The sequence below is a fragment of the Chionomys nivalis genome, chromosome 11, assembly GCF_950005125.1.
Source record: "Chionomys nivalis chromosome 11, mChiNiv1.1, whole genome shotgun sequence".
Lineage (NCBI taxonomy): Eukaryota > Metazoa > Chordata > Mammalia > Rodentia > Cricetidae > Chionomys > Chionomys nivalis.
In genome coordinates, this window is record NC_080096.1 from 76,867,053 (window position 1) to 76,885,768 (window position 18,716).

Consider the following 18,716-nt stretch of genomic DNA (forward strand, 5'->3'; position numbering starts at 1 on the left):
TCAACTTCCCAGAATTCTCTTCTGGTTGCCCCACCTATACTTTCTGCCTGGCTACTAGCCAATCAGCATTTTATTAAACCAATACAAGACTTTTGTCCCACAGAACATAATCACAGCAAATAGATGTGAATTTCTATAAGCTACAACTTCTATATTGTCATATCTGTATACTTGCAGAATATTTGACCTTTCCGAACTAAGCTGACATTGAAAAAGAAACCCAGTCTGTTGTCAACACCTTCACTTTTCAGAAGTTTCAGCTAGTTAAGACATTTAAAGAAAAATTTTCTGTTCCTTTATGTTTTTCATTTTGGCCTCTATTACTACTTTCTACAAATTTTATATAAAATGCAAGTTATCCTATTCCTTTTCTCTGATCCCTCATTGATGGTCTCTCCTAAAGTACCCCTATTTCTCCTGTCCACTAAACTTTCCATGAAATGGAATATGACATTCAGAATATGACATCCAAGTGTCTCTCCTTGGGTGACTTTGTAAAATGCTAAAATTCTAGCTACTAGTGTGTGTCCCAGCATATGAACTGCAAATACTTTATGAAAGAATACATGTATATAAGAAAGACAGCACTGGAGTGATTGCTTAGTAGTGGACAAGATCACTTGCAGCTATTGCAGAAGACCCAGATTTGGTTCCCAGAACTCATGTTGGTTAACTCACACACCTCTTGGGATCTGACACTTCTAGCCTTCTGAGGTGCCCACACACATGTGGCATATACTGACACAGACAAACACAAACACACATAAGAGAAACATGAAATAAATATCTGAAAAAAGTATGTAAGGTAGATTCAGGTTTTGGTTTGGATATTCCTCATTTTGAAAACTTCAATTTACTCTTAATCTTCATTCTATCGTCTTCGAAACTGGGATGCTAACAATGGTGTTCCATCCTTATGGAAAAGAGAAAATGAACTGAAACATGCATATGACTGACAATGATGAGACACTTTGTTGTTACAGCCCTCTTAAATGCTGCATTACACGGTATTTATAACCAGGCTGATTAGTAAACTGGGAGATTTCTGAGTGTGTTTCAGATGCTTAAAAAGTTTGCATTGAGGATTAAACAGCAAATTACAGAAAAGTGTTGCTGATTTGTTTGAGGTTGGAATTTCTTGATGAGACTGGGACCTCACAAGCACACCCATTGAACATATTGAGCAGGCAGAAGTCTCCGAGGTAAGACAATGGAAACTTTGTAGCATCATTATATTGTGTGATTGCTAAACCTAGAAAAAATAAAGCACATTACCCATTATGGCATCCTAAGGGTGCAGTGTGGAAAGGAAGCAAGTAATTCATTGCTTACTAGTGATGGCTGCTAACTCTGGGCTTGCTCATTTAGCAGTCCAGAAAGGGTATTCTGTCAGCAAGTCATGTCATCAATGGCTTCATAGAAATACACTTGTCTTTAATTAGTGGACTTCGTGTGGCACCTTTCAGAGGTCAAATGGTGTTATCCAAGACCTTGATTGGGAATTTCATTGTCTCAGTAAAGGCAATCTAAAATATTAGAGCTCAATTTTGTTAAATACTAACTTATTTACATCTCCCTTTCGAGTATTTTCTTGTTAAGGGCTTTATAATAATACTGATGTGTTTGATACATTTATTTAAGTGATTGTTGATGTCTTTCTGCAGCAATATCACATCCCAGAAATAAGCTTGCAGATGAATACATGGAATACTGAATCCAGGCAAAGGTGCTTAAATCAAGAACATGAGTATCTACTTGGTGAATGTATGGAGAAGAATTTAAATTTTATTTTTAAAAACGAATTTACTAATATGTTGGTATACAGGACTGCATGTCCCATGGTATGTGAAAGTCAGAGGAGAACTTTCAGGTGCCAGTCTCTTCTTCAAAATATTTTCTGAACCACGTTTAAACCTGTTGTGGTTTTACTTGCTCGATCAGGGTAAACTTGAGGGAGTTGGTTATTTCAGGACACCTTATGGGTTTCTAGGATCCACTCATGTTGACAAATTTGGCAGCAAGTACCTTTACCCACTGAACAGCTCATTAGTTCCCTAATTATTTTAAATAAGCCCTTTATCAAATATACAGTCTTCATGTTCATATACATATATTCATGAATGTTCACACCATAAATTCATTCATACTGTATGCATATTCTCTGCATGCATATTTTAAAGCTGTATCCATATTTATTTATAAGCACAAGTATATATACACACATACACATGAAAATATCAGAATATCTAAAGCATACACCCATTGGCATAGAGAACCTGAGGTGTATGCCATTCACATTTATAAACATAAATAATTTCAGAAACTCATGCAAATCACATTTAATTAACAAGTGCTATATACTTACTTTAAATTTATGCATAAAGATATATGCATATGTAGTGAAAGAAAGTACTAATTTCATAACTGGAGCTGACTTCAGGTGGTGTGGGTGTTTTAAATGAAAGACCCATTTATTTATCCTGTTTGGCACACTGATGGATTTGTAATATAAAACTTATAAGTGTATTTTTTGTATCATTTCATTGTAATTCAAAAATATCAACTAACAAAGAACAAATAATAAATATTTGATTGTGACAGAGAAATAGATGGCAAATACATAAAAAGATATGAAGCAAGAAAATGGGAAAACAAAATTCTGAATTTCTACAATTGGTGTGGGAAAGAAAAGCTGAGAAAAGCTGAGCTGGGTAAGAAGGGAAATGTGATGTGTTGAGCTATAGGATCCTAAAAAGCGTGTTGTTTATTTTTTCCATAAAGTTATTAAATAAGTAAACCCATTTTAGCAGTGTAACCCAAAACTGCTAGGAATTCTCTCTTAATGATGTCATGTTTTAAAAATATAATGACCTCAGTCTTGTGAAAAATCTTTCTTTTAAGAAAGAAAACAGTGAGACAGTTTAGAAATTCCAGTAACCAAATGTGCAACATGCTGTTCCTCAATCAAGTGATTTATAACAACTTTAATTGGTTATTTCTCTTAGTTCAGATGTGTGATTAGATGGTTTTCTCTGGAATTATTCATTCAATTATATTCAGTCAGCTTAGAAGATCCAAAATGACTATGCTTACATATCTGAGAGTTGTACACACTCAGCTGTTTCTCTGATGTGGGATTTCTTTCTGCATGATATGAATATGTTTTAATACCATTGGTTAGTAAAGAGCTTCTTTGGGCCTACGGCAGGACAGAATATAGTCAGGCAGAAAATCTGAACAGAGATAGAGAGAATAGGCAGAGTCAAGGAGATGCCATATAGCTGCTGAAGAAGACAGATGTCCCAGAATATTACCAGTAAACAACAAGTCTCATTATAAAATACAAAATAATAGGAATGGGTTAATTTAAGACTTAAGAGTTAGTTAACAAGAAGCCTGAGCTAATAAGTCAAGCAGTGTTTTAATTAATATAGTTTCTGTGTGATTATTTTGGGTATGTGTGGCTGAAAGACCCCAGTAGGAACCTTCCCTCAGGTGGAGATCCCCGGACTCAAAGACCAGGCCGAGACCACGGGTCGGATACAAACTGCAAGAGGTTTATTAGGTAGACAAAGGTACCTGCGGGCGACAAAGTCTTTCGGAGGACTTGTGTGCCAGCAGACTGGGAGGAGGTCTTTTTATAGGAAAGAGGGTAGCAAAAGCAAGTTTTACAGAAGCAGAAGCGTGGTTATAGGAATGAGGCAAGGGGCATGAATGGTTTTCCTCTCCCAGTATAGATGTCTGGCAGCAGACATTCTGTTCTTATCTTATAGATATCCTACTTTGCAGTCATCCTGCTTTGTAGATATCCTAACTTATAGATATCCTGTTTTCCTCTCATGAGAGCAGGCTAGCTGCTGATCCTGAGAATCTTTCCAGCAAACAGGATGTTCTCCCAGGGAGCCTGCTAGCTGCGGGTTCTGAGGAGGGGGTCTGTAGGGTCTTTCATTCCCCCCTTTTTCTTTTTATCATAGAGTTAAATCTTTTACTCTAAGCAGTTACGGAACCTTGGTTTCTTTTTGTTGTAACATATGATACTGATGGGTCAGTACTAGGGCCTGAAAAACTGACAGCCTGTCTTTTATAAACTGGACCAAGCGGTTTAAGATGCAGGGCCCAAACAGGAGTATCAGAAGGAGGATAATCAAGGGACCCATCAGAGAAGACAATAGAGTCGTAAACCAGGGAGACTTATTAAACCATCCTTCGAACCATCCTTGTCGTTATTCGAGCAGCTTTTGTCTCTGTCTTAACCTCTCTCTAAGCTTTGCCATATTGTCTCTCACCAGCCCAGTATGGTCCGCATAGAAACAACATTCCTCTTTGAGTGCCGCGCATAACCCACCCTCTTGCAAAAACAACATGTCTAGCCCCCTCTTGTTTTGTAGGACTACCTCTGAGAGGGAGGTTAATGACTTTTCAAGTGTGCTAACTGATTCTTCCAACGCCTTGATATCAGTATGCATGGCTGCCTGAAGTTGTCTAAATTGGCTGGTCTCCATAATCTAGGACTAAGGGGTTGCATCTACCTCCTGGGGTGGCGCCCTGGACATTGGTAGTGGTAGCGATATCATAGCAGGGGCCACAAGCTTTTTCCCCCGCAAGTCCAGGGTCCCATTCTTGAGTACCCAGGTGTGGTTCCTCGTCTGAGTGTGATTAGATCCGAGGTGGAGGAGGGTTTCCAATAAGCCTTCCCCGTGGTTTCGCAACCTCATTGGGCACAGTAACGGTCCTTTGGCCCTCCACGTCCCTTTTGTGTGTTTTGTCCTGGACAAACATAGAAGTCTTTGTTCCTGGTCCCATGTCGACCCCCCCCCCCCCAGTGATGGCAGCCATATCCCGGGAATGTCACCATCTCTAGTCTTAGTAGGGCCCATATAATGATCCAAGGGCCCCACGGGTAAGCCTTATCTTTAAGGGGTTTTGAGTGCGTTGGGCTCTCCATGCTGGGGTCGTGGTGGGCTCCACTTTTTCAGCTGTATGGGTGGCCTTAACGTGTGAGGCGTGGATCCAGGCTGCGATGCCGTCAACCTTTAGTGCCGTTGGGGTGGTCAGAAGGACAGTGTAAGGGTCTTTCCACCAGGTTCCATGTTTTTGTTCCATGTGTCTGCGAACCCAAACAGTGTCCCCTATCTGGAAGGGATGCGGTACCACCAGCTGGTTCAGTTGGTCTCAGTAAGCAGTGGCGAGTGGCTTCCAAACCTCTCTCTGCACAATCTGTGGACACCTGTAAATGAGCCTCCAGAGAAGGAGTGTTAGCAAAATCAGCAATGTTTGAATTAAAGAAATTTATAAATGGGGGAGGAGCCCCATATAGGATTTTAAAAGGAGTCAGTCCATGAGGCCCTGGAGTGTTGTGGGCCCTGTACAGGGCCAGTGGTAAGAGGAGCACCCAGTCTCTAGTGCCAGTTGCAAGCGTTAATTTGGATAAAGTCTCCTTAATTGTTCTATTCATGCATTCTACCTGTCCTGAACTTTGGGGTCTATATGCAGAATGTAATTTCCATTCGACCCCTAGGAGTTTGGCCACCAACTGACTTACCTGGGCGATGAAGGCGGGCCCATTATCAGTGCCTAAGACTTGAGGCATTCCGTACCTGAGAAATATTTCTTCCAGAAACTGATGTCATTTTTAAAAGCCAGGAAATCGAAAAGAAGGTGAAACGCTGCAACAAAGAAGGTCAACGCTAAGAGATATAAGTTGGTGTCTACAAAAATTCCCTTCACTTCATCTGCGTCTTTTTCTGAAAACCCAAACTGCTGCAAGGAGTACACGGCATCCTGCATGTGGATCCAGAAGCGCAGCCGCCTCAGTGAGATCTTGTCGTAGGACACAGTGAGTGGCAGCTCAGTGGTGGAGCAGTTTATCACCATCAGGTCTTTAACTCGGTTGCTCAGCTGGTCAATGAACAGAATGGGAAGGTAGTGCACTGTCTTTCCAAGCTGAATCATCTTCATGTACCAATGCACATCTGCAGGCAGAGAGGACCCATCAAAGACAAAGTCATCCACCATCACATTCAGGGTCAGCCGGGGTCGCCAATGAGAAACAGGTTCATTCAGGGCATTAGACGGCTTCTTCTCCGCTTCTATATGCTGCTGTGTGGCAGACTCCCCTGTGAGCAGGTTAATTTCTTCTGGATTGGGGAACATGTAGGTAGTCAGAGGACTGATCAGGTGTACCTGTTCCCCATCGTGCCATGGCAGAATTCCAGCATGATGTAGGGAAAATATATGCATATAGCATCCCATTGTTTCTTGTTTTCTTTGGTACAGAAAGATTAACTGTCCTTTCAAATTTAGACTCCACATCAAAGTCTTCCACATTCAAGACCAGGTCCACATTGTTCTCTGCACCAAGGCTGGACCGTGTGGTGGTGTAAACACTTAGCTGCAGCTTTGGCCTCTGGGCCAGATACATCTGGATGCAGTTGGAGTCACCTGAGCACGGACGGGTGTAGGCGATACTGTACATAACCTAGCAGGTGTGTACCACATACACCACAAACACGCCCACCACCTAGCTGGTGAAGGAGCTGCGGCGCTCCGCTCCCTATGGTGCCGCCAATGCCGCCTGCGGGCCAAGCACCACCCTTCGCACCCAGCAGCTGCCCGCCGCTCACAGGAAAGCCGCAGCCGCGGGAAACCAACGCCCCGCAGGAGAGCCGCCAGACGCCTTGCATGCTCCCGCCCACACCCGGTCTGCATCCAGGAGCAGGGTTTGGTAATGAGTCATGCAGGCATTGGAGAGCCAGCGGTAGGGATGTTAATGATAGTTTGTTTGCGCGCCTCGGTCAGCCATTTCTGTCCATCTTTTAATTGATAACCTAGGTAAATGACTTGCTTCTGGCATATCTGAGCCTTCCTGGCTGATGCCCGATATCCTATTTGTCCCAATGTCTGTAGGAGGGCCTTTTTGCCCTCCTGACATTCTTTCTCCCAAGCGGCTGCCAGAAGGAGGTCATCAACGTGTTGGAGCAATGGCAGACCCGAAAGTCTGCCAAGTCCCGGTGTAAGGCCTCATCAAAGAGTGTCGGGCTGTTCTTGAATCTCTGGGGGAGCCTAGTCCAGATCAATTGACCTGGAAGGCCAAGATCTGGGTCCTTCTATTCAAAGGCAAAAAAAAAAGGGCTGGCTCTCCAGATGCAGCCGCAAGCAGAAGAAGGCATCCTTTAAGTCTAATATGTTATACCAAGCGTGGGATGGTGGCAGAGTGCTCAATAAGTTATAGGGGTTGGGGACCATGGGGTGCATGTCCTCCACCCTTTTGTAATTTCCTTCACATCCTGCACTGGCCGGTAGTCCCCAGTCCCCGGTTTCTTTACTGGTAAAAGGGGGGGGGGTATTCCATGGTGACCGGCAGGGGAATGAGGATGCCCTGGTCCAAGAGCCTCATTTTTTTGCAATAGGCACATTGGTCCCTGTCCATTTTGGCCCCCTTCCTTTCTCCCAGCCTACCTCCCTCTCTTTCTTGTCCTTGAACTACAGTGGCCAGCAGCCTGCTTAATTCTTTATTCTTTTTCATGTCTCTTTCCTCATTTATTGGTTGCTCCTCTAAATATACTTGTAAATTCTCCTTTCCTTCTCTCTTTTCCCTTTATCTCTCTGCCTCTTTCTTTGCCTCCTTCAGCAGATCCTGTATATCCCTGCAGATCTTCCAGCCTCTGTAATTTACTTCTGATATCCGGACTGGACTGCCAAATAAAGGACAATGAAATGCTAGTGGCCTGCCCCGGTTCCCCCGGGTCATAAGGAGTATATATTCTGTATGCTTCCTTAAACCTCTCTTAAAAGGCTGAGGAAGTTTCCTCATTCCCTTGTAACACTTGCTTTACCTGAGCCACATTAGTGGGGTGGCGTGCTGCCCCTCGGAGACCCGCTATGAGCAACTGGTGGTAAAGATGTAGGTGTCCCCTACCTGCATCCGTGGTAAAGTCCCAATTAGGGCGGGTCAGGGGAAAAGCCACATCATCAGGGGGCAGCTCGCATTTGCCCGGGAGTCCTCCGGCCATGGGCAAGGGAGCCAGAGATTCCTGTGGGGGTAGTCCGCCCACCGCTACTTCTGGTCCCTCTGGGCTTTCTGGAGGTGCAGATATGGGGCCACAGTCAGGGTCACTGCCATTCCCTGCTCTGCACCCTGCTGAGAAGCTTGCTCTGGACTGGAACTGGTTGCCCCGCCTAGACCTGGCTCCAGGCTGCTCTGCAGGAGATCACCAGCCCTGCTCGAGATGTGCCCTCTGGGGAGAAAGCAGGCCGGTAGGGTGGCAATCGCCTCATCAAGGCACAGCCTAGAGAGGTGAAGGAGGGGCAGACCGTCAGCATTTCTTTTGGATTTCCACAGCTGGGTCTGCAAAGAGAGGTTACTTACTGCCTCATGGTACCAAATTTAGACTCGAGTACAAACAGATATACAAAAACAAAGAACATATTAAACACAAAAATCCAACAATTAGGCACAGACAATATAGCCATCTAATTTCGAGCTCCAGATTCAGACCCAAATCAGCAAAGCAAGACTTTTGGTCCAATACAGATTGAGCTCCGGAAAGCTGCCACCTAATTCCGGGCTCCAGACATCCTTGGAACGTCTTCCAGGGCTGCAGGGTGGAAGTCCGAGCTTGTCAGCTCCTTCCTGGGCCTGCCAGATACAGAGAACCGAGATCTGAGTGTACAGAGTTAACAAAAAAACATAAACGATGCAGACACAGACTAACAAATTGGTGCTGGCCAACTTACCTCCCGATGGTGGGTCGGTGGTCCCTGGGTGGGGGCCTCTTTTCCCAGCCAATGCACCAAATGAAAGACCCCGGTAGGGACCTTCCCTCAGGTGGAGATCCCCGGACTCAAAGACCAGGCTGAGACCACGGGTTGGATGCAAACTGCAAGAGGTTTATTAGGTAGACACAGGTACCTGCGGGCGACAAAGTCTTTCGGAGGACTTGTGCGCCAGCAGACTGGGAGGAGGTCTTTTTATAGGAAAGAGGGTAGCAAAAGCAAATTTTACAGAAGCAGAAGCGTGGTTATCGGAATGAGGCAAGGGGCATGAATGGTTTTCCTCTCCCAGTATAGATGTCTGGCAGCAGACATTCTGTTCTTATCTTATAGATATCCTACTTTGCAGTCATCCTGCTTTGTAGATATCCTAACTTATAGATATCCTGTTTTCCTCTCACGAGAGCAGGCTAGCTGCTGATCCTGAGAATCTTTCCAGCAAACAGGACGTTCTCCAAGGGAGCCTGCTAGCTGCGGGTTCTGAGGAGGGGGTCTGTAGGGTCTTTCATGGCCAGAAAACAAACATGCAATCTCCTACTACAAAATGGCACCCAACAGGGGATAACTGCATCTACATAAAACCTGAGAAAGCTTGAGAAGGAATTCTAGACACAAGAGAACAGAGTTTAGTGCAGCTTCTTGGTAGCTGCATTTTTTTTTCAGATGAACTTACATGGCTTTTTTGGGGGTCCAGCTATAGAGAACTTGAATGAGGTTTATGAGCAGGGTGTTACAGGTTGATTGATGGCAAAGTGGACCCACTGCATGTTTGGATCTGGGGCAGAGAACATGGCTCATATAACTGACAATAAACATGACTCCTTCATGCTGAACTGGGCAAAGCAAGCAGGCAGGGCCACCGAGTTGGTTGTAGGAATGCCTGATTAGCATTTTAAAAAAGATGCTCCTTTCCAGAAAATAATTAAAGATACATAATAAAGACAAATTCAGACTGAAAAAAGACCTCTGAATGGGTCACAGTTTGAATAAATGTGCACAGACTTGGGAAGAGAGGAAAAAGAGTATAGACTATTATAAAAAAATAAAGTCTTTAAAGAGACAGGATACAGACAGTCACAGATTAAAGAAGCAAAAAAAGCAATAGGTTGCATAGTTATATATACTATTATGTTTCCTTTGAATTTTTTGACTATGAATGAATTAAGTACAGAGAGATATTTTAGTGTACAGGCTGCTAAGATAAATCAACATAAATATTTTAAAGGTATCTTGACTTCAAAATTTGGGTCTAAGCATATGTTGCTTTGGAAAATAAATTCAGCTTTTGTTTCCACAGAGGATTAAAAAAAAAAAAGCTGTGGATTCCTTACTAGCTAATATAGTTTGATCAAACAAGACATCCTGAAGCAATGACCCAGATGGTCCAAAATCCATGAGAAGCTTCAGGACCGGAGGTTGAGATGCACCTACCACAAAAATATCCCATGAAAGACCTGTTTAAAAAGCCCCCAATCAAGATGAAGCAGTCTGGAGAACAATGCCCAAATTCCCTAAATGATTGTTTATGAATATTTGTTTACATTTAAAGGGGGTTATGCTATAGAGATAACTACATTATATTGGTATGACTATTGGTTTATTGATACAAATTTAAAGTCAATTTTGTTATATGTGTATTTCTTCTCTTTCTTAAGGCATTGTACATTTTAAAATGTAATATATAATTAAGCCTTATAGGTTAATAGATAGTTAGCTAGAATTTTTAGAGAAAGCTGCTTGTTGGTTCCTGGCTGCTTAGACCAAAATAAACACACAGAAACAATATTATTCAAACCATTGCTTGTCCCATTAGTTCTAATTTCTTATTTAATAGCTCTTATATCTTAATTTAACCCATCTCTATTAATTGGTGTATCACTACATGGCTGTGGATTACTGAATAAAGTTTTGTTTGTTTGTCTCTGGTGGGGCTACATGGCTTCTCTCTGACTCTGCTTCCTTTCTCCCAGCATTCACTTTAAATTTTCCCAACTATCTCTTTCTGCTCTGCTCTGCTATGGGCTCAAAGCAGTCCTTTCTTAACCAATGGTATTCACAGCATACAGAGGGGAATCCCACATCATAGAAAAGTCAAGATTGTAGTCATGTTAGATTTTCTAGATTACAGAGATATATTTCATATAGACAGGTATTCTTCAAATCTTTTAAAAACTTACAAAATATGGCATTTAAAGTGTTTTAAGAATTTAGAATTTTCTTGATAGTGAGACATATCTGGTCCTGGCAGCACCAATTATTTCAGAGAGGTTGATAGGCATTGATGAAATTCATTATGGAATGTGCCTTCAATGTGATAAGGATAGTCATTTGGGCAAGAAACTGCTCTTGCCTAGACAGCTTGATGGTAGGCTGTATGGAATGGACAAGCAGGATTTATATTTTAAGAAAAGACAGCTAAAGTTGCCTAAAGAAGGTAAGATGATTTTTCGTGGTTCTTGTTTTATGAGAAAAATACCAGACATTTTTTAGGACACAGGAGAAAGCAACTGATGAACTTTGCCAGTACAAGGCATAAGAGACCTTCAAGTTTCCTGCTCATGAAAAAGTCTACTAGAAACTATTGGTCTGTAGGTTAAAGATGAATGCTGTAACATTACAGAAGAACTTTGAGTAACTGTCCAGGTAGTGAGATGTCTCTGTTAATTCTAGAGTTTTGGAAATTGCTTACAATGAACTTCCTGTTTATTTAGCTAATAATATATTCATTTACCTGTTCTGTTATATGTAATTTTACTTTTTTAAAGTTGAAACCTTCCTTTTTTATTTAGACAGAAAATGGGAGGAGATGTGAGATTTCATCTGTATGCCATGAATATTTTTTATTACTATTGGTTAATAAAGAAGTTACTTTGGGCTTGTGGCAAGGAAGAATATATCCAGGTGGAAAATGTGAACAGAGGTATAGAGAAGTAGGCAGTGTCAAGGAGATCCTATGTAACTATGGAAGAAAACAGATGCCCCAGAAACTTACCAGTAAACCACGAGCCTCATGGTAAAATCCAAAATAATAGGAATGGGTTAGTATAAGATGTAATAGTGCACAAGAAGCCTGAGCTAATAGGACAAGCAGTATTTTAATATAGTTTTTGTAACTATTTTTGGTCTGGGCATCCAGGAATGAAACAAGCAATCTCAGACTACACTTCTCTTTATTTTTCTCCTGTTTTCTAACATGCCATTGTGGATACACAGCTTTCTTTTACAACTTCTTTTTTGTTACTTTATATTTTTCAAAATTATTTTTTTTTTTTTTTTTTTTTTTTTTTTTTGGTTTTTCGAGACAGGGTTTCTCTGTGGTTTTGGAGCCTGTCCTGGAACTAGCTCTTGTAGACCAGGCTGGTCTCGAACTCACAGAGATCCGCCTGCCTCTGCCTCCCGAGTGCTGGGATTAAAGGCGTGCGCCACCACCGCCCGGCTCAAAATTATTTATGATCCCAGTCCATATACAAAGAGAGGAAGAAGAAACTAACTACAGGTCTAAATATGCATAGGACATCTTGCTGCTGTTTGGACTCTGAAACATATGAGAGTCCATACTTAATGAGTTTGTGCTTTCCAAGTCTTCCTGATAAAGGACACACATTGCCTCTGTCTTCTAAAAGTGGATGAAACTTTGACTGATTCCCTGTGCCTTCATAGTAATCTAAGATACAGATATATACCTAGTAAAGTGGGTATTTGTCACTGGGACAGATGTCCATTATAAACAGGAACAAAGCCAAGGAATTACTTGTCATTTGTCTCAAGGGAAGCTTCACCAATGATGAGTTCTGTACTCTAGAAGGAATAGTTAGTATGAACATAGGAATTCATGACACTAAAGATCATTGTGGGAGAAAGTGAATGAAAAATTGCATGAATGAACACTTTTATATGTTATACTATGAATTAAAACAACTATGAAAATATATAAATTGCCTCAGTCACTTAAGATGCATTGTTTAATATTTATGTGATTTACATATTTGAAACCAAGACATGCATTCGTTATTTTTTGTTTCTGTTTTACTAGCTATTATATCTTGTCTCCCTTCATAATGTGTATAAAATGTATATCACTCTTCCAAACTTATGTGACATATGTAATTTTTTTCCATGACTGACACATATTTATTATCTTTTACTCTTTTTGTGATGGAAAATGAAAGGATCTTATATTAGGATTCCCACATGAAAAATTTAGATCAAAAGACTATCAGACACATATATTGTAGGGACCACCTACAAAGGTGTGGCAAGGCTTAGACCTGCACCAGTGAGTAGGGGGCAAGACAAGATCAGGAACAGTGATGACCTAAACTCCCATGTGCTACTCGTGAAGACTTAGCCCCAGTTCCAAATCTCCCCTCCTTACAACCCCCCTCATGTCCTACATGGGAGCACCACGGGAAGATGAAGGCTCATGGATAAGAAAGACCTCGCTTTCTATTTACTTCCCAGTTTGTTGAGACCATCATAGAAAGAGTTCCTCCTCTCACCAACAGTGGGATCCAGTAACAGCAATCAACATCTTCTATACCCATTAGAATCGGCTTTTACAGAAAACCCAGTAGCTACTCCTCCAAGCCAACTCTTAGACAATCAATCTCCCCAGCATACAGACATATGTAAATTTTTAAAGAGGTCCATAGCTTCTTGTTTTAAATTAATGCTGCTACAGATATAGGTACCTCTAAATCATTATCTGTTCAGGAATCTTCACCATCAAGATCTTTGCGGGGATTAATAGAGCGACCAAGATTTGCCACACATGTTTTATTCATTACCTCCAGACCTCATGTAATACAAGAGAACAGTTTGTCTCATAAGTACTTAATGGAGGTAAATTCTAGACCATACGGAGAATTCTTAAAGATCTATCACTATTAAATAATGAAGGGAGATTTCAAGTTCACTCTCTATACTGTGATTGTTGCCCCACTCCATCTTGAGGATGCACTAGCAGTTAATGGCTACCAGTGGAAGCAGAATATTTTCCTCAAAGTTAGCTGGCCATGCTTCACTAAATAATTCCTCACCCCTAATCTTCTAAGCAACCCTAAAGAAATTCATCGTCTCACATAAGCAGATATGGAGATGACAGAGAGCAAGAATGTGAAAGTAGGAGCAGAACTTTAATTCAGTATGAAGAAGAAAAAGCTCACTACGAGGGAGAAGGGTAATGTGCATATATTACCAAAATATGTCATATACGTACATGAATCTGTCAAAATAGATAATAATAACTAAGCATATAAAGATAAAATCAAAATCAAAATTATTGTATGGATTTTATACATCCTATTATACTTTGCATATATTTCATTGTTTCCTAGTAATTTAAGTAGCATAATTTTTTGGCATATCTCATATTACATGCAATGATTACTGGAGATTGTACTCGCAAAGTCTATTAATAAAATCTTATACTCTGATAACTTAGCATGTTGTATGTGACAAATATTGCTTTATACGATACCTGACTCTTCTACTTTTAGGACGATCTGCTCCTTTTAGTGTAGATTTAAGGATTCTAAAGCAGCAGAATTAAAGGTCCAAGACACCTTTGTTGAATCCTGATTATTCTGGTATATTATTCTTTTATCCATATTAGAACAAAACAGTTTTTGAAGATAGATTTTTATTATAGTATTAGTCTCTTAGAATGCTTACATATTGAGCAAGAAAACATGTCTAAAAACAATATTATTGCTGGGAGGTGGTGGCACAGATCTTTAATCCCACCACTTGGCAGGTGAATCTCTGTGAATTTGTGGCCAGCCTGGTCTACAAGAGCTAGTTCAAGGACAGGCTCCAAAAGTGGAGAGAAATCCTGTCTTGAAAAACCAAAAGCAAAATAAAATAAAAGTATTACTAAGCATTTAGTATATGCTAAGTGATTTGCCTAGACTATATAGTGTGAGCAAGTCTGAAGAAAAAGAATAATAAAAGGTATAAACATATAACTATAAAACAGCTTGTCTTGTTGCTTTTATAATTTTTATTGCATTATCTTTTTTTTTCTCTGTACCATTTAACAGCAAAAAAGCATGACTGTATTTAGTACTTGCTGCATCTCTTGATTTAACAGCGTGGAACCTCACAAAGAATGGACAAATGGACAGTCATTCAACAAGGAACTTAATAGATGTGTGGATAATAACTATTTTATTATGAAAAAATGTATCTCAATTTCTTCTTGTGAATTTACTGTTTTATTAAACAAACCAAATCTTAGTCTATGGATGTTTACAAATTTCAAAATAAAACAGATACCAGGTCAAGTCAAAGTTTAATATATCAGAAAAAAGGCTCTGGATTGTAGCAAAATAATTTTGTCATCGTTTCCTTTATTTAATTAGGAAACATAGTCAGAAATTAGACTCTTGCAGTTCTGAGAAAGATATTTTTTAACACAATAGTGACAAATCACTTGTGAGAAAATATTTAACCACATCTCATGTAATGTTATAATAAGTCTCTCATAAGGTAGTTCATAGCCAGGGTGATGGCACAATTCTCTATTGTTAGCACTAAAGTGGCAAACACAGGTGGATTTTTTACTTCAAGGACAGCCAAAGCTACATATCAGAACCTTATATAAAATTTTAAAAAAAAAGAAACGATTCCCTTATTTTAGTGAGAAATATACCCTCAGCAGTATCAACTGAATTTGAGTACTGAATGTAGTTCATATCCAAATTGGAATAAATACACTTAAAATAAATGGGAAGAGAGAAGATTTATAATTAATGTTAATAAACTGAGTATGTGAAGTGTGATTCTAATTAGTCTTATTAATAAAATCCCAGAGTCAGATATCACGGTAAAAACTGAAAGATCAGAGAAGCAAGAACAATCTCTGTCACCTCTTACTTCTCCAATGCCTCAAACCAAAAGGACTGAGGTCCTCCTGTCTCCACTCAGTCTTATCACTTCCTATCTGTCTGTACAAGTCCACAGACCTCTATGGTTAGCTAGTGGCTAGTTCCACCTCTGATCTCCAGGCAAGTTTTAATTTTCAGAACAAACACAAAATTTTTCCCTTTTTGTCTAAATAAAAAATGATGGTTATAATTAACACAGAAAAGCTATATACAGTAAATATAATGGCTGTATACAATATAAAAAGTCAAGAAGTACATTAACAACCTTCACTCCATTAGTATTTGACAAATTCAGAGAAAATACTCCATTATCTATTCTATCCTATAGAGGTGAGTCCAAAGTGTTATACATAATTAACATTCCTAACATGCAATATCAGCTCCAAATTATCTTTTTATATCTGTCAATCTTATAAACATTACATGTCTTTGTTTCTTTTCTTAATTTGCTAACAAGGAAAACTATAACTATCCAATCTTCACCTCATTCAGGGACCCAGAAGAAAATAATATTAACTGAAAGCAAGCAACTTCCAAAAAATGTGAGATATTTCAGAAAAAAAAGATGGCTGTCTAGACTGTTACCCAAGGTTCCTTGGCAATTTTGAGATATTCATCTTTGGCCTACAGGCCTAAAATATATAAGTTTTTTCTGTGAAGCAGGATATTCTGAACGGCTGTCGAACATTGTCTTGGCAAATTTCATCAGTCACTTTCTTTTGTGCCCTGTTTACCTAATCTGGAAGTATACTGCCAGCAGTTGAGTCAAGGGCAGTTTCTTGCCAGTAACTAAATTTTGCCACAAAGAGAGTAAACTAAATATGGAGTATTTTCAATGCCCATAATTTTCTCTGAAGTAGACTAGTGCTGCCAAGAGCAGACAGACCTCATAGTAAATATATATATATATATATATATATATATATATATATATATATATATATATATTCTATAGACCTCTAAAGTGATTGAAGATTACCTGGCCACTTAAAATATATCTGTGTGACCTTAAAAACATACCTAGAATGACTGTAAGTTAAATTTTAATAGGTTACTATTAACCTTCATTTCTTTATTATTATAATTAGTATATAATAATAGCACTCAAAGTATAGCAATTTGCAATATATTTTTAAATGAGCTGTATAGGCACCATACATTGAACAAAAGTAGAAGCATGTGTACAGTACATTCTAACAAAAATATCTTTAAATGTGTACCAATATAGAAAAATCCATATCAATGTAAAAGTTTAAAAATAGTAGTTGCTTTTTTTGGTTTAAATGTAGATTCATTAACATGCCCTATGTTTGTTTTATATATATATTATCTACTCTGAAAAGAAAAGTAAAGATATATCCCCACTTTTCTTTTCATAGTAGATTCAATAATTTACACTTTTATTCTATCATGTCTATGGTCCCCCTTCTTTATTTCAAAACAAGAACCCTGAATCTAATCTCCTTTGCTCACCTTTTTTTCCCTGATCATTACCAATAACAATCATCCCCCCCAAATGATGAGAAATATCCATAAGTCATAGAAGGTACAAAAACTCTGCACCCTACCTTTTGGGTATGAGGGTTTTATGTTTTTAAAATTACTTTCTGTTGTTTTGGTGTGATAATATCTTTAGGGGACGCTGCAAAAAATTGAGAGCACTATCAATTCCTGGGAAGAAAGTTGTATTTATTTATTTATTTATTTATTTATTTATTTATTTCCACCTTCCCCCTTCCTCCCATTTCCCTCCAACTCCCCTCAATCTCCCTCCCCCTCACTCTCCAGTCCTAAGAGAAGTCAGGGTGCCCTGCCTTGTCCAGGTCTAGGAAGGTGTGTATCCAATCAGACTAGGCTCCCAAAAAGCCAGTGCATGCAGTAGAATCAAAATCCAGTGTCATTATCATCGGCTTCTCAGTCAGCTCTCATTGTCAGCCACATTCAGAGAGTCTGGTTTGATCACATGCTGGTTCAGACCCAGTCCAGCTGGCCTTGGTGAGCTCCCATTATATCAGCCCCACTGTCTCCATGGTTGGACACACCCCTCGCGGTCCTGACTTCCTTGCTCATGTTCTCCCTCCTTCTGCTCTTCATCTGGGCTTTGGGAGCTCAGTTCAGTGCTCCAATGTGGGTCTCTGTCTTTATTTCCATCTCTCGCCAGATGAAGTCTCTGTGGTCATATGCAAGATATTCATTAGTGTGGCTATGGGAGAAGGCCAGTCCAGACACCTTCTCCTCTGCTGCCCACAAACCTAGCTGGGGAAATCCCCTTGAACACCTGGGAACCTCTCTAGAGCCAAGACACTTGCCAACCCTATAATGGCTCCCTTAGTTAAGATATTTTCTTCCCTGCTCCCATATCCACCCTTCCTCCATCTCAGTTATCCCATTACCCCATGCTCTCCTCAATCCTCCCCTTCTCCCCAACCCACCCCCACCCCCCTGCACCCAACTTTTGCCTGGTGATCTTGTCTACTTCCAATATCCAGGAGGATAACTATATATTTTTCTGATAGGTTTCCCTTTATATGTTACTTGACCTTTTTCCCTTGCAGTTCTTAATATACATTCTTTATTCTGTATGTTTTGTGTTTTGATTATTATATGGTGAGGGGATGCTTTTTTTTTTTGATCCAGTCTATTTGGTGTTCTGTATGATTCTTGTACCTTCATAGGAATATGCTTCCCTAGGTTGGAAAAGTTTTCTTATATAATTTTGTTGAATATATTTTCTAGGCCTTTGAGCTCTGTTTTCCCTAGCTATTGGCCAAATCAGCTTCTTTATTAATATAATCCTATTAAGCATATTCACAGCATACACAATGGCATCCCATAGTAACTCCCCTTTTCTGTCTAGTAAAAAGGAAGTTTTGAACTTTAACATAGTAAAATTACATATACCAAAACAATTTTCATGCAAGAATTACAGTGACAATATTTAGTCTATTTGTATTTGTGAAAAATACTCTATAATCTATCTTTGTGAGTTTAAAGTTTTACAACTAATTTATCTTTTGTCATAACTAAGGAAAATTATAATTATAACTTTCTAGTGTT

At 39.7% G+C, this 18,716-nt stretch overlaps 1 pseudogene; it reads right to left on the reverse strand.

Moving 5' to 3' along the window:
* Positions 1 to 4,482: 4,482 nt before the first annotated feature.
* LOC130884381 (lipid scramblase CLPTM1L-like) lies at positions 4,483 to 8,012 on the reverse strand (annotated as a pseudogene).
* Between the last annotated feature and the right edge of the window lie 10,704 nt (positions 8,013 to 18,716).